Here is a 14241-nt window from a genome sequence, read left to right as displayed (position 1 = left end):
TATATCTTCAATCAAAAGTTTGTTATTTTAAAATAGCACCGGAGTGTGTTATTATCTCTCTGGCAGAGTTTGAGGAAGAATCTACCAGAGTTTTTGTTATGATTTTAGCCGGAGTAGTTAAGATCATATTGCTGTTTCTCGGCCATCTGAGGAGAGGTAAACTTCAGATCAGGGGACAGCGGGCAGATGAATCTGCATAGAGGTATGTAGCAGTTTTTATTTTCTGACAATGGAATTGATGAGAAAATCCTGCCATACCGATATAATGTCATGTATGTATACTTTACACTTCAGTATTCTGGGGAATGGTACTTCACTAGAATTACACTGTAAGAAATACATAAAGCTGTTTAATAACTAGAGATTATGTTTAACGTTTTTGCTGGAATGTAAAATCGTTTTCATTTGCTGAGGTACTGAGTGAATAAATGTTTGGGCACTATTTTTCCACTTGGCAGTTGCTTAATCTGTTTTCTGACAGTTTCTGTTTTCCCTCACTGCTGTGTGTGAGGGGGAGGGGCCGTTTTTTGGCGCTTTTACTACGCATCAAATATTTCAGTCAGCAACTCATTGTATTCCCTGCATGATCCGGTTCATCTCAATTTCTCTCAGCAGAGCTGTGAGAATTATAGTTTGACTGAGATAAAAAACGTTTATTCTGTAATTTGTTTCCTGCTTTCAGAATTTGTTATCTTTTCTAATGGGATTAAACCTTTGCTAAAGTTGTGTTGTTTACAAGGATTGAGGCTATAACTGTTTCAATTTATTAATTTTCAACTGTCATAGATCTTCTGTGCTTCTTAAAGGCACAGTACGTTTTAATATTATTCTAATTGAATTGTATTTCCAAGTTGCAAGTTTATTTGCTAGTGTGTTAAACATGTCTGATTCAGAGGATGATACCTGTGTCATTTGTTGCAATGCCAAAGTGGAGCCCAATAGAAATTTATGTACTAACTGTATTGATGCTACTTTAAATAAAAGTCAATCTGTACAAATTGAACAAATTTCACCAAACAACGAGGGGAGAGTTATGCCGACTAACTCGCCTCACGTGTCAGTACCTACATCTCCCGCTCAGAGGGAGGTGCGTGATATTGTAGCGCCGAGTACATCTGGGCGGCCATTACAAATCACATTACAGGATATGGCTACTGTTATGACTGAGGTTTTGGCTAAATTACCAGAACTAAGAGGTAAGCGTGATCACTCTGGGGTGAGAACAGAGTGCGCTGATAATATTAGGGCCATGTCAGACACTGCGTCACAGGTGGCAGAACATGAGGACGGAGAACTTCATTCTGTGGGTGACGGTTCTGATCCAAACATACTGGATTCAGATATTTCAAATTTTAAATTTAAACTGGAAAACCTCCGTGTATTACTAGGGGAGGTGTTAGCGGCTCTGAATGATTGTAACACAGTTGCAATACCAGAGAAAATGTGTAGGTTGGATAAATATTTTGCGGTACCGACGAGTACTGAGGTTTTTCCTATACCTAAGAGACTTACTGAAATTGTTACTAAGGAGTGGGATAGACCCGGTGTGCCGTTCTCACCCCCTCCGATATTTAGAAAAATGTTTCCAATAGACGCCACCACAAGGGACTTATGGCAAACGGTCCCTAAGGTGGAGGGAGCAGTTTCTACCTTAGCTAAGCGTACCACTATCCCGGTGGAGGATAGCTGTGCTTTTTCAGATCCAATGGATAAAAAGTTAGAGGGTTACCTTAAGAAAATGTTTATTCAACAAGGTTTTATATTGCAACCCCTTGCATGCATTGCGCCGATCACGGCTGCAGCGGCATTCTGGATTGAGTCTCTGGAAGAGAACATTGGTTCAGCTACTCTGGACGACATTACGGACAAGCTTAGAGTCCTTAAACTAGCTAATTCATTCATTTCGGAGGCCGTAGTACATCTTACTAAACTTACGGCGAAGAATTCAGGATTCGCCATTCAGGCACGCAGGGCGCTGTGGCTAAAATCCTGGTCAGCTGATGTTACTTCTAAGTCTAAATTGCTTAATATACCTTTCAAAGGGCAGACCTTATTCGGGCCCGGGTTGAAAGAGATTATCGCTGACATTACAGGAGGTAAAGGCCATGCCCTGCCTCAGGACAAAGCCAAGACTAGACAGTCTAATTTTCGTTCCTTTCGTAATTTCAAAGCAGGAGCAGCATCAACTTCCTCTGCACCAAAACAGGAAGGAGCTGTTGCTCGCTACAGACAAGGCTGGAAACCTAACCAGTCCTGGAACAAGGGCAAGCAGACTAGGAAACCTGCTGCTGCCCCTAAAACAGCATGAATTGAGGGCCCCCGATCCGGGATCGGATCTAGTGGGGGGCAGACTTTCTCTCTTCGCCCAGGCTTGGGCAAGAGATGTTCAGGATCCCTGGGCGCTAGAGATAATATCTCAGGGATACCTTCTGGACTTCAAATACTCTCCTCCAAGAGAGAGATTTCATCTGTCAAGATTGTCAACAATCCAGACAAAGAAAGAGGCGTTTCTACGCTGCGTACAAGAGCTCTTGTTAATGGGAGTAATCCATCCAGTTCCACGATCGGAACAGGGACAGGGGTTTTACTCAAATCTGTTTGTGGTTCCCAAAAAAGAGGGAACTTTCAGACCAATCCTGGACTTAAAGATCCTAAACAAATTCCTAAGAGTTCCATCGTTCAAGATGGAGACTATTCGGACAATTTTACCTATGATCCAAGAGGGTCAGTACATGACCACTGTAGATTTAAAAGATGCTTACCTTCACATACCGATTCACAAAGATCATTATCGGTACCTAAGGTTTGCCTTCCTAGACAGGCATTACCAGTTTGTGGCTCTTCCATTCGGATTGGCTACAGCTCCAAGAATCTTCACAAAGGTTCTGGGTGCTCTTCTGGCGGTACTAAGACCGCGGGGAATCTCGGTAGCTCCATACCTAGACGACATTCTGATACAAGCTTCCTCGTTACGGGTCCAGATCCAGGGATCCAGGAGCAGTCCTGATAGATGCTCTGACAGCACCTTGGGACTTCAGGATGGCTTACGTGTTTCCACCCTTCCCGTTGCTTCCTCGATTGATTGCCAGAATCAAACAAGAGAGAGCATCAGTGATTCTAATAGCACCTGCGTGGCCACGCAGGACTTGGTATGCAGACCTGGTGGACATGTCATCCTGTCCACCTTGGTCTCTACCTCTGAAACAGGACCTTCTGATACAGGGTCCCTTCAAACATCAAAATCTAACTTCTCTGAAGCTGACTGCTTGGAAATTGAACGCTTGATTTTATCAAGACGTGGGTTTTCTGAGTCAGTTATTGATACCTTAATACAGGCTAGGAAACCTGTTACCAGAAAGATTTACCATAAGATATGGCGTAAATACCTATATTGGTGTGAATCCAAAGGTTACTCTTGGAGTAAGGTTAGGATTCCTAGGATATTGTCTTTTCTACAAGAAGGTTTAGAAAAGGGTTTATCTGCTAGTTCATTAAAGGGACAGATCTCAGCTCTGTCCATTCTGTTACACAAACGTCTGTCAGAAGTTCCTGACGTCCAGGCTTTTTGTCAGGCTTTGGCCAGGATTAAGCCTGTGTTTAAAACTGTTGCTCCACCATGGAGTTTAAACCTTGTTCTTAATGTTTTACAGGGCGTTCCGTTTGAACCCCTTCATTCCATTGATATAAAGTTGTTATCTTGGAAAGTTCTATTTTTAATGGCTATTTCCTCGGCTCGAAGAGTCTCTGAATTATCAGCCTTACATTGTGATTCTCCTTATTTGATTTTTCATTCGGATAAGTTAGTCCTGCGTACTAAACCTGGGTTCTTACCTAAGGTAGTTACTAACAGGAATATCAATCAAGAGATTGTTGTTCCTTCTTTATGCCCAAATCCTTCTTCGAAGAAGGAACGTCTACTGCACAACCTGGATGTAGTCCGTGCTCTAAAATTTTACTTACAGGCAACTAAGGAATTTCGACAAACGTCTTCTCTGTTTGTCATTTACTCTGGGCAGAGGAGAGGTCAAAAAGCTTCCGCTACCTCTCTTTCTTTTTGGCTTCGTAGCATAATTCGTTTAGCTTATGAGACTGCTGGACAGCAGCCTCCTGAAAGAATTACAGCTCATTCTACTAGAGCTGTGGCTTCCACTTGGGCCTTCAAGAATGAGGCCTCTGTTGAACAGATTTGCAAGGCTGCAACTTGGTCTTCGCTTCATACTTTTTCCAAATTTTACAAATTTGACACTTTTGCTTCATCGGAGGCTATTTTTGGGAGAAAGGTTCTTCAGGCAGTGGTTCCTTCTGTATAAAGAGCCTGCCTATCCCTCCCGTCATCCGTGTACTTTTGCTTTGGTATTGGTATCCCAGAAGTAATGATGACCCGTGGACTGATCACACTTAACAGAAGAAAACATAATTTATGCTTACCTGATAAATTCCTTTCTTCTGTAGTGTGATCAGTCCACGGCCCGCCCTGTTTTTAAGGCAGGTAAATATTTTTTAATTTATACTCCAGTCACCACTTCACCCTTGGCTTTTCCTTTCTCGTTGGTCCTTGGTCGAATGACTGGGAGTGACGTAGAGGGGAGGAGCTATATGCAGCTCTGCTGGGTGAATCCTCTTGCACTTCCTGTTGGGGAGGAGTAATATCCCAGAAGTAATGATGACCCGTGGACTGATCACACTACAGAAGAAAGGAATTTATCAGGTAAGCATAAATTATGTTTTCTTCTGCTCGCAGAGTTTCTAAGCTTTCGGCTCTATAATGTGATTCTCCTTACCTTATTTTTCATTCTGATAAGGTAGTGTTACGTACTAAACCTGATTTTCTTCCTAAGGTTGTTTCCAACAAAAATATTAATCAGGAAATGATTGTTCCTTCATTGTGTCCCAATTCTTCTTCTAAGAAGGAGCGTCTGTTACATAACTTGGACGTGGTCCGTGCCCTGAAGTTTTACTTGCAGGCGACTAAAGAATTTTGTCAATCATCTTCATTATTTTTTGTTTTTTCTGGAAAACGTAGGGGCCTGAAAGCTACGGCTACCTCCCTTTCTTTTTGGTTGAAGAGTATCATCCGTTTTGCATATGAGACTGCTGGACAGCAGCCTCCTGAAAGAATTACGGCTCATTCTACTAGGGCTGTGGCTTCCTCATAGGCATTTAAAAATGATGCTTCTGTTGAACAGATTTGCAAGGCTGCAACTTGGTCGTCTCTTCACACTTTTTCCAAATTTTCCAAATTTGATACTTTTGCCTTGTCCGAGGCTGTTTTTGGGAGAAAGGTTGTTCAAGCAGTGGTGCCTTCCGTTTAGGTTCCTGTTTGTCCCTCCCTTTCATCCGTGACCTATTGCTTTGGTATTGTATCCCATAAGTAAGGATGAAATCCGTGGACTCGTCATATCTTGTAAAAGAAAAGGAAATTTATGCTTACCTGATAAATTTATTTCTTTTACGATATGACGAGTCCACGGCCCACCCTGTCATTTTCTAAGACAGACCTTTATTTTTGTTAAGCTTCAGTCACCTCTGCACCTTGGCTTTTCCTTTCTCTTCCTAACTGCGGTCGAATTACTGGAGTGGGAGGGAAGGGAGGAGCTATATAGATACAGTTCTTCTGTGGTGCTCTTTGCCTCCTCCTGCTGACCAGGAGGCGATATCCCATAAGTAAGGATGAATTCCGTGCACTCATCATATCCTAAAAGAAATAAATTTATCAGGTAAGCATAAATTTCCTTTTTTGCCTTGAATGTTCCGGCAGATACGTTGTATCCTAGATGACAGGCAAGACCTGTTGTGGATGCTAGTTGGGTTTGCTTCTTCTTTCTATACATGGGGAGTTTTTTTTCTATATTTCCGGTCCAGGTACAGCAGACCCATCTATCCTAGTTAACAGGCTGGACTTGTTTAGGTATTATCTGAGGTGTGTACTTGATACTGAATCTTATGGATATAGTCCTAACGGCCGGAATTAGGCTTCTTCTGGGAAATTGTCTTCTCAGAGAAAGGGAAGTTTTTCTACTGACCTTTGGAGTCATTGTGTATCGCACTGTGGGAATATTTTCCTCCACTGTTGGTGCATGCCCTAATTGGGGATGGTCTTTCCGTCCTAATTGGGTTCTATGATTTCTAAGCAGAGTTTATTCGTTCTTCTTTTCGTTGGAGAATGTATGGTTCTCCCTTCCTTTTGTTAGGAAGAAGGATTTCTTTCCTGGTTCATCCTTTTTTAGCTAATCCGGTTCTTAGGAACCGTATCTTACATTAATCCTTGTTTTGATCCTAGGTTTCCTTCTTAGGATCTGGGGGTTAAGGTGGCAGTATCCTGCTTGCAGATTTTATAGTAGTTCCCGGGTCTCGGCTTTTATGGGTTTCTTACCTTCGCCCACTAATAGACCGTTTTGGGTTTTTCTCGGGTCTTTTCAATCCTCAGAGTTGGATCTAGACCGGAGTTGCTGGTGTAGACACCAGGGTGGATCTTGGATGCTGTTTTGTCTTTTGGACAGGAATTTTCCTGAGATCTTGCGAACATTACCCTTAGGGTTATGCCCTCCAGTCTCCCTTCTGGTCTTCGTTGACGCGGGGGTGGAGAGTGATTTACACAGCCGAGGTCCAGACTTCGGCATGGAGTTGGTGTATCTGTCCTTACAGACTTACATGGAATTCTGGTTGGGGAAATCAATCCCAGTGTTCCGTTCAGATCTTCCTGTTCTTTATTTATTTTTTTTTTTTCTTAAGCTCCTCCGGGGCAGTTTGGACTTTGTCGCTTCCTTGTCCGTGGGGAGAGAGTGTCCTAGGGAGGTCCGGGGGTTAGGACTTTCCTTCCAATTCTTCCTTTCGTTCCTCAGTGAGCATTCTGCTTGGAGGATTTGGTCTTCTGGGTTCATACCAGTTGGGAATCTTCTTTTGGAGATCTTTTCTTGGAGAAGGAGAGTTCCTCCTACTAATGGGGGGGGGGGTGTCTCGTGTTTGATGATGGGCGGATACCCCCTTCGGCTACTTGCCAGGGACCCTCTCTATGAGCGTATTTTTCAGGATCGGATATCCCCTACAATCATTCCCTGCTAAGACCAGTTTATATAGTGTAATGGTGATTACATTCACCTAACACACGAAAGATCCCTGGTTTGAAACCGGGCAGAAACAAGTTTGCGTATGTTTGTATCTGATGGGGATGACGATCAAGCAGGGCGTCCGTGTTAACTCCACCGTTTCTGTAGCAGAAGTTGGGTTTGAACACAGGGTGGGGCTCCGGCTTTTTCATCCAGAGTATGCTAGACTCTAGCATTCCTTAGAGATTTCTTTGTAACCTTCTTCTCTTTCGGCCATGTCACTCTTTGTTGTGGATGGTTTGATCCTAGCAGGAGCAGGCGTCAGTGAGACGGTTCGCTCCGTTTATATCTACGAGTTGTATCGCAGTTTAGGGGCTTTGCCCCCACGGACCTTTTACAGGGATCTGCTGGGGCAGGGTCCTTGTGTTCATCACAATCTGGATTTTCTGAGGCTGACTGTGTGGAATTGAACGCTTAGTCTTCGCTATGAGAGGTTTTTCTGAAGGGATTGTTGATGCTCTCGTTTTAGCTCTTAAACTGGTGTATCGTTACACCTATCATAATGGGTGCAGGACCTACTTATTCTGATATGAAGAACAGAGTTTCCCTGGCACAAGGTCAGGTTTTCCAGGATCCTTTCTTTTTCCAGGATGCTCTGGAGAAGGGCCTTTCTGTTAGCTCCCTTAGGGGACAGTTTTCGGCCCTATCTGTTTTACTGCTCGAGAGGCTCACAGAGCCTCCAGATGTCCAGTCTTTGGTTCAGGCTTTGACTAGATCAGGCCTGTGTTTAGATCTAGTGCTCCTCTTTGGAGTTTACATCTTGTCCTAAGTTTTTGCAGAAGGCTCCGTTTGGGCTTATGCATGGTGTTGACATTAAAATTTTCTGTCTGGGAAGGTTCTTTTTCTACTGACTATTGCTTTGGCACGCAGAGTTTCTGAGATGGCTACCTTGCATTGTGATTTCCCTTGCCTAGTTGTTCTTACGGGTAAGGCTGATCTTCATACTAGGTTAGGTTTTCTTCCTATGGTTGTTCCAGATCGCATCATCAATCAGGAGATTGTGGTTCCTTCCTTGTGTCCTAATCCTTCTCTTCGAAGGAGCGGTTATTTCATAACCTGGATGTGGTTCGGACCTTGAAGTTCTATCTTCAGGCTACAAGGGTGTTTTGTCAGACTTCTTCCTTGTTTGTGTTTTATTCTGAGAAGCATGAGGGGCAGGAATCCTCGTCAACTTCTTTGTTTTCTGGGTGAGGAGCATTGTTTGCCTAGCTTATGAGTCAGTGGGACGCAAGCCTCCTCATAGGTTTAGTGCTCTTTCAACTAGAGCTGTGGTTTCCTGTTTGGTCTTTTGAGAATGAGGCCTCCATGGATTAGATTGTAGGGCGACTACCTGGTCTTCCTCACATATTTTTTTTCAAGACTTTACATATTTGACATTTTGGCTTCGGCAGAAGCAGCTTTTTCGGAGAAAGCGTTTTGCAGGCTGTGGTGCCCTCAGAACAGGGTCTGACTCTCTTTCTTCTGTTATGTGTGATCAGTCCACGGGTCATCATTACTTCTGGGATATAACTCCTCCCCAACAGGAAATGCAAGAGGATTCACCCAGCAGAGCTGCATATAGCTCCTCCCCTCTACGTCAGTCCCAGTCATTCTCTTGCACCCAACGACTAGATAGGATGTGTGAGAGGACTATGGTGATTATACTTAGTTTTTATGACTTCAATCAAAAGTTTGTTATTTTACAATAGCACCGGAGCGTGTTATTACTTCTCTGACAGAGTTGGAGGAAGAATCTACCAGAGTTTTTTACTATGATTTTAACCGGAGTAGTTAAGATCATATTGCTGTTCTCGGCCATCTGAGGGAGGTAAAGGCTTCAGATCAGGGGACAGCGGGCAGATGAATCTGCATTGAGGTATGTAGCAGTTTTTATTTTCTGAATGGAATTGATGAGAAAATCCTGCCATACCGTTAAAATGACATGTATGTATACACTTCAGTATTCTGGGGATGGTATTTCACCGGAACTACTCTGCTAAAGGTCACTAATACTTTTAATAACTATTTATCATGTTAAACGTTTTTGCTGGAATGTAGAATCGTTTACATTGCTGAGGTACTGTGTGAATAGATATTTGGGCATTATTTTCCACTTGGCAGTTTTTTGCTTGTAATTGTGACAGTTTCGTTTCTCTTCACTGCTGTGTGGGAGAGGGAGGGGCCGTTTTTGGCGCTCTTTACTACGCATCAAAAAATTCCAGTCAGCCACTTTTATTTTTCCTGCATGATCCGGTTCATCTCTGACAGATCTCAGGGGTCTTCAAACTTCTTTGAAGGGAGGTAACTTCTCTCAGCAGAGCTGTGAGAATTCTTATAGTGACTGTGCATAAAAACGTTGCTTTGTACTTTTTATGTCAAATTTAATTATTGTTATTTTACTAATGGGAACAAACCTTTGCTAAGAGTTGTGTTGTTTTAAAGTTTGATGCTATAACTGCTTTTCAGTTCATTATTTCAACTGTTATTTAATCGTTTAGTACCTCTTTGAGGCACAGTATTTTTTTGCTAAAAAAGATTATAACCAAGTTGTAAGTTTTTTTGCTAGTGTGTTAAACATGTCTGACTCAGAGGAAGATATCTGTGTCATTTGTTCCAATGCCAAGGTGGAGCCCAATAGAAATTTATGTACTAACTGTATTGATGCTACTTTAAATAAAAGTCAATCTGTACAATGTGAACAAATTTCACCAAACAGCGAGGGGAGAGTTATGCCGACTAACTCGCCTCACGCGGCAGTACCTGCATCTCCCGCCCGGGAGGTGCGTGATATTATGGCGCCTAGTACATCTGGGCGGCCATTACAGATAACATTACAAGATATGGCTACTGTTATGACTGAAGTTTTGTCTAAATTACCAGAACTAAGAGGCAAGCGTGATCACTCTGGGGTGAGAACAGAGTGCGCTGACAATGCTAGGGCCATGTCTGATACTGCGTCACAGCTCGCAGAGCATGAGGACGGAGAGCTTCATTCTGTGGGTGACGGTTCTGATCCAAACAAATTGGACTCAGATATTTCAAATTTTAAATTTAAATTGGAGAACCTCCGTGTATTACTAGGGGAGGTCTTAGCAGCTCTTAACGATTGTAACACCGTTGCAATACCAGAGAAACTGTGTAGGTTGGATAAATACTTTGCGGTACCGGCGAGTACTGACGTTTTTCCTATACCTAAGAGACTAACTGAAATTGTTACTAAGGAGTGGGATAGACCCGGTGTGCCGTTCTCACCCCCTCCAATATTTAGAAAGATGTTCCCAATAGACGCCACCACTAGGGACTTATGGCAGACGGTCCCCAAGGTGGAGGGAGCAGTTTCTACTTTAGCTAAGCGTACCACTATCCCGGTGGAGGATAGCTGTGCTTTTTCAGATCCAATGGATAAAAAGTTAGAGGGTTACCTTAAGAAAATGTTTGTTCAACAAGGTTTTATATTACAACCCCTTGCATGTATCGCGCCGATTACGGCTGCGGCAGCATTTTGGATTGAGTCGCTGGAAGAGAACCTTAGTTCATCTACGCTAGACGACATTACGGACAGGCTTAGAGTCCTTAAACTAGCTAATTCTTTCATTTCGGAGGCCGTAGTACATTTAACTAAACTTACGGCTAAGAACTCAGGATTCGCCATACAGGCACGTAGGGCTCTGTGGCTAAAATCCTGGTCAGCTGATGTGACTTCTAAGTCCAAATTACTTAATATACCTTTCAAGGGGCAGTCTTTATTTGGGCCCGGTTTGAAAGAAATTATCGCTGACATTACAGGTGGTAAGGGCCACGCCCTACCTCAAGACAAAGCCAAAGCTAAGGCTAGACAGTCTAATTTTCGTCCCTTTCGGAATTTCAAAACAGGAGCAGCATCAACCTCCACTGCACCAAAACAGGAAGGAGCTGTTGCTCGTTACAGGCAAGGCTGGAAGCCTAACCAGTCCTGGAACAAGAGCAAGCAGGCCAGGAAACCTGCTGCTGCCCCAAAGACAGCATGAACCGAGAGCCCCCGATCCGGGACCGGATCTAGTGGGGGGCAGACTCTCTCTCTTTGCCCAGGCCTGGGCAAGAGATGTTCAGGATCCCTGGGCTCTAGAGATCATATCTCAGGGATACCTTCTAGACTTCAAACTATCTCCCCCAAGAGGGAGATTTCATCTGTCAAGGCTGTCAACAAACCAGATAAAGAAAGAAGCGTTTCTACGCTGCGTACAAGATCTGTTATTAATGGGAGTGATCCATCCGGTTCCGCGGTCGGAACAAGGACAAGGGTTCTACTCAAACCTGTTTGTGGTTCCCAAAAAAGAGGGAACTTTCAGGCCAATCTTAGATTTAAAGATTCTAAACAAATTCCTAAGAGTTCCATCGTTCAAAATGGAAACTATTCGGACAATCTTACCCATGATCCAAGAGGGTCAGTACATGACCACAGTGGATTTAAAGGATGCTTACCTTCACATACCGATCCACAAAGATCATCACCGGTACCTAAGGTTTGCCTTCTTAGACAGGCACTACCAGTTTGTAGCTCTTCCATTCGGACTGGCTACGGCTCCAAGAATCTTCACAAAGGTTCTGGGTGCCCTTCTAGCGGTACTAAGACCGCGAGGGATTTCGGTAGCTCCGTACCTAGACGACATTCTAATACAAGCTTCAAGCTTTCAAACTGCCAAGTCTCATACAGAGTTAGTTCTGGCATTTCTAAGGTCGCATGGATGGAAAGTGAACGAAAAGAAGAGTTCTCTTTTTCCTCTCACAAGAGTTCCATTCTTGGGGACTCTTATAGATTCTGTAGAAATGAAGATTTACCTGACAGAAGACAGGTTAACAAAGCTTCAAAATGCATGCCGCGTCCTTCATTCCATTCAACACCCGTCAGTAGCTCAATGCATGGAGGTGATCGGCTTAATGGTAGCGGCAATGGACATAGTACCTTTTGCACGCCTACACCTCAGACCGCTGCAATTATGCATGCTAAGTCAGTGGAATGGGGATTACTCAGATTTGTCCCCTACTCTGAATCTGAATCAAGAGACCAGAAATTCTCTTCTATGGTGGCTTTATCGGCCACACCTGTCCAGGGGGATGCCATTCAGCAGGCCAGACTGGACAATTGTAACAACAGACGCCAGCCTACTAGGTTGGGGCGCTGTCTGGAATTCTCTGAAGGCTCAGGGACTATGGAATCAGGAGGAGAGTCTCCTTCCAATAAACATTCTGGAATTGAGAGCAGTTCTCAATGCCCTTCTGGCTTGGCCCCAGTTAACAACTCGGGGGTTCATCAGGTTTCAGTCGGACAACATCACGACTGTAGCTTACATCAACCATCAGGGAGGGACAAGAAGCTCCCTAGCAATGATGGAAGTATCAAAGATAATTCGCTGGGCAGAGTCTCACTCTTGCCACCTGTCAGCAATCCACATCCCGGGAGTGGAGAACTGGGAGGCGGATTTCTTGAGTCGCCAGACTTTTCATCCGGGGGAGTGGGAACTTCATCCGGAGGTCTTTGCCCAAATACTTCGACGTTGGGGCAAACCAGAGATAGATCTCATGGCGTCTCGCCAGAACGCCAAACTTCCTCGCTACGGGTCCAGATCCAGGGATCCGGGAGCAGTTCTGATAGATACTTTGACAGCACCTTGGAACTTCAGGATGGCTTATGTGTTTCCACCCTTCCCGCTGCTTCCTCGATTGATTGCCAAAATCAAACAGGAGAGAGCATCAGTAATTCTAATAGCACCTGCATGGCCACGCAGGACTTGGTATGCAGATCTGGTGGACATGTCATCCTGTCCGCCTTGGTCTCTACCTCTAAGACAGGACCTTCTGATACAGGGTCCATTCAAACATCAAAATCTAACTTCTCTGAAGCTGACTGCTTGGAAATTGAACGCTTGATTTTATCAAAACGTGGTTTTTCTGAGTCGGTTATTGATACCCTGATTCAGGCTAGGAAGCCTGTTACCAGAAGGATTTACCATAAAATATGGCGGAAATACCTATACTGGTGCGAATCCAAAGGTTACTCCTGGAGTAAGGTTAGGATCGCTAGGATATTGTCTTTTCTACAAGAAGGTTTAGAAAAGGGTTTATCAGCTAGTTCATTAAAGGGACAGATTTCAGCTCTGTCCATCTTGTTACACAGACGTCTGTCAGAAAATCCAGACGTCCAGTCCTTTTGTCAGGCTTTAGCTAGGATCAAGCCTGTATTTAAAGCTGTTGCTCCACCATGGAGTTTAAACTTAGTTCTTAACGTTTTACAGGGTGTTCCGTTTGAACCCCTTCATTCCATTGATATAAAAATGTTATCTTGGAAAGTCCTGTTTTTAATGGCTATTTCCTCGGCTCGAAGAGTCTCTGAGTTATCAGCCTTACATTGTGATTCCCCTTATCTGATTTTTCACTCAGACAAGGTAGTTCTGCGTACTAAACCTGGGTTCTTACCTAAGGTAGTCACTAACAGGAACATCAATCAAGAGATTGTTGTACCATCCTTGTGTCCAAATCCTTCTTCAAAGAAGGAACGTCTTCTACACAATCTGGATGTAGTTCGTGCCCTCAAGTTCTACTTGCAGGCAACTAAAGATTTTCGCCAAACTTCTTCCTTGTTTGTCGTTTACTCTGGACAGAGGAGAGGTCAAAAAGCTTCTGCTACCTCTCTCTCTTTTTGGCTTCGTAGCATAATACGTTTAGCCTATGAGACTGCTGGACAGCAGCCTCCTGAAAGAATTACAGCTCACTCCACTAGAGCTGTGGCTTCCACTTGGGCCTTTAAGAATGAGGCCTCTGTTGAACAGATTTGCAAGGCTGCAACTTGGTCTTCGCTTCATACTTTTTCCAAATTTTACAAATTTGACACTTTTGTTTCTTCGGAGGCTATTTTTGGGAGAAAGGTTCTTCAGGCAGTGGTTCCTTCTATATAATGAGCCTGCCTATCCCTCCCGTCATCCGTGTACTTTTGCTTTGGTATTGGTATCCCAGAAGTAATGATGACCCGTGGACTGATCACACATAACAGAAGAAAACATAATTTATGCTTACCTGATAAATTCCTTTCTTCTGTTGTGTGATCAGTCCACGGCCCGCCCTGTTTTAAGGCAGGTAAATATCTTTTAAATTATACTCCAGTCACCACTTCACCCTTGGT

General features: G+C 43.7%; 1 protein-coding gene across 3 annotated transcripts in view; it reads left to right on the top strand.

The window, feature by feature from the left end:
• ZNF280D (zinc finger protein 280D) overlaps positions 1 to 14241 on the top strand; it is a 420194-nt gene that overhangs the window by 192161 nt on the left and 213792 nt on the right. The gene's annotated exons all lie outside the window — the stretch shown is intronic.

The sequence above is a fragment of the Bombina bombina genome, chromosome 6 (genome assembly GCF_027579735.1).
Source record: "Bombina bombina isolate aBomBom1 chromosome 6, aBomBom1.pri, whole genome shotgun sequence".
In the NCBI taxonomy this organism is placed as follows: Eukaryota; Metazoa; Chordata; class Amphibia; order Anura; family Bombinatoridae; genus Bombina; species Bombina bombina.
This window is presented reverse-complemented; position numbering and strand designations above follow the sequence as displayed.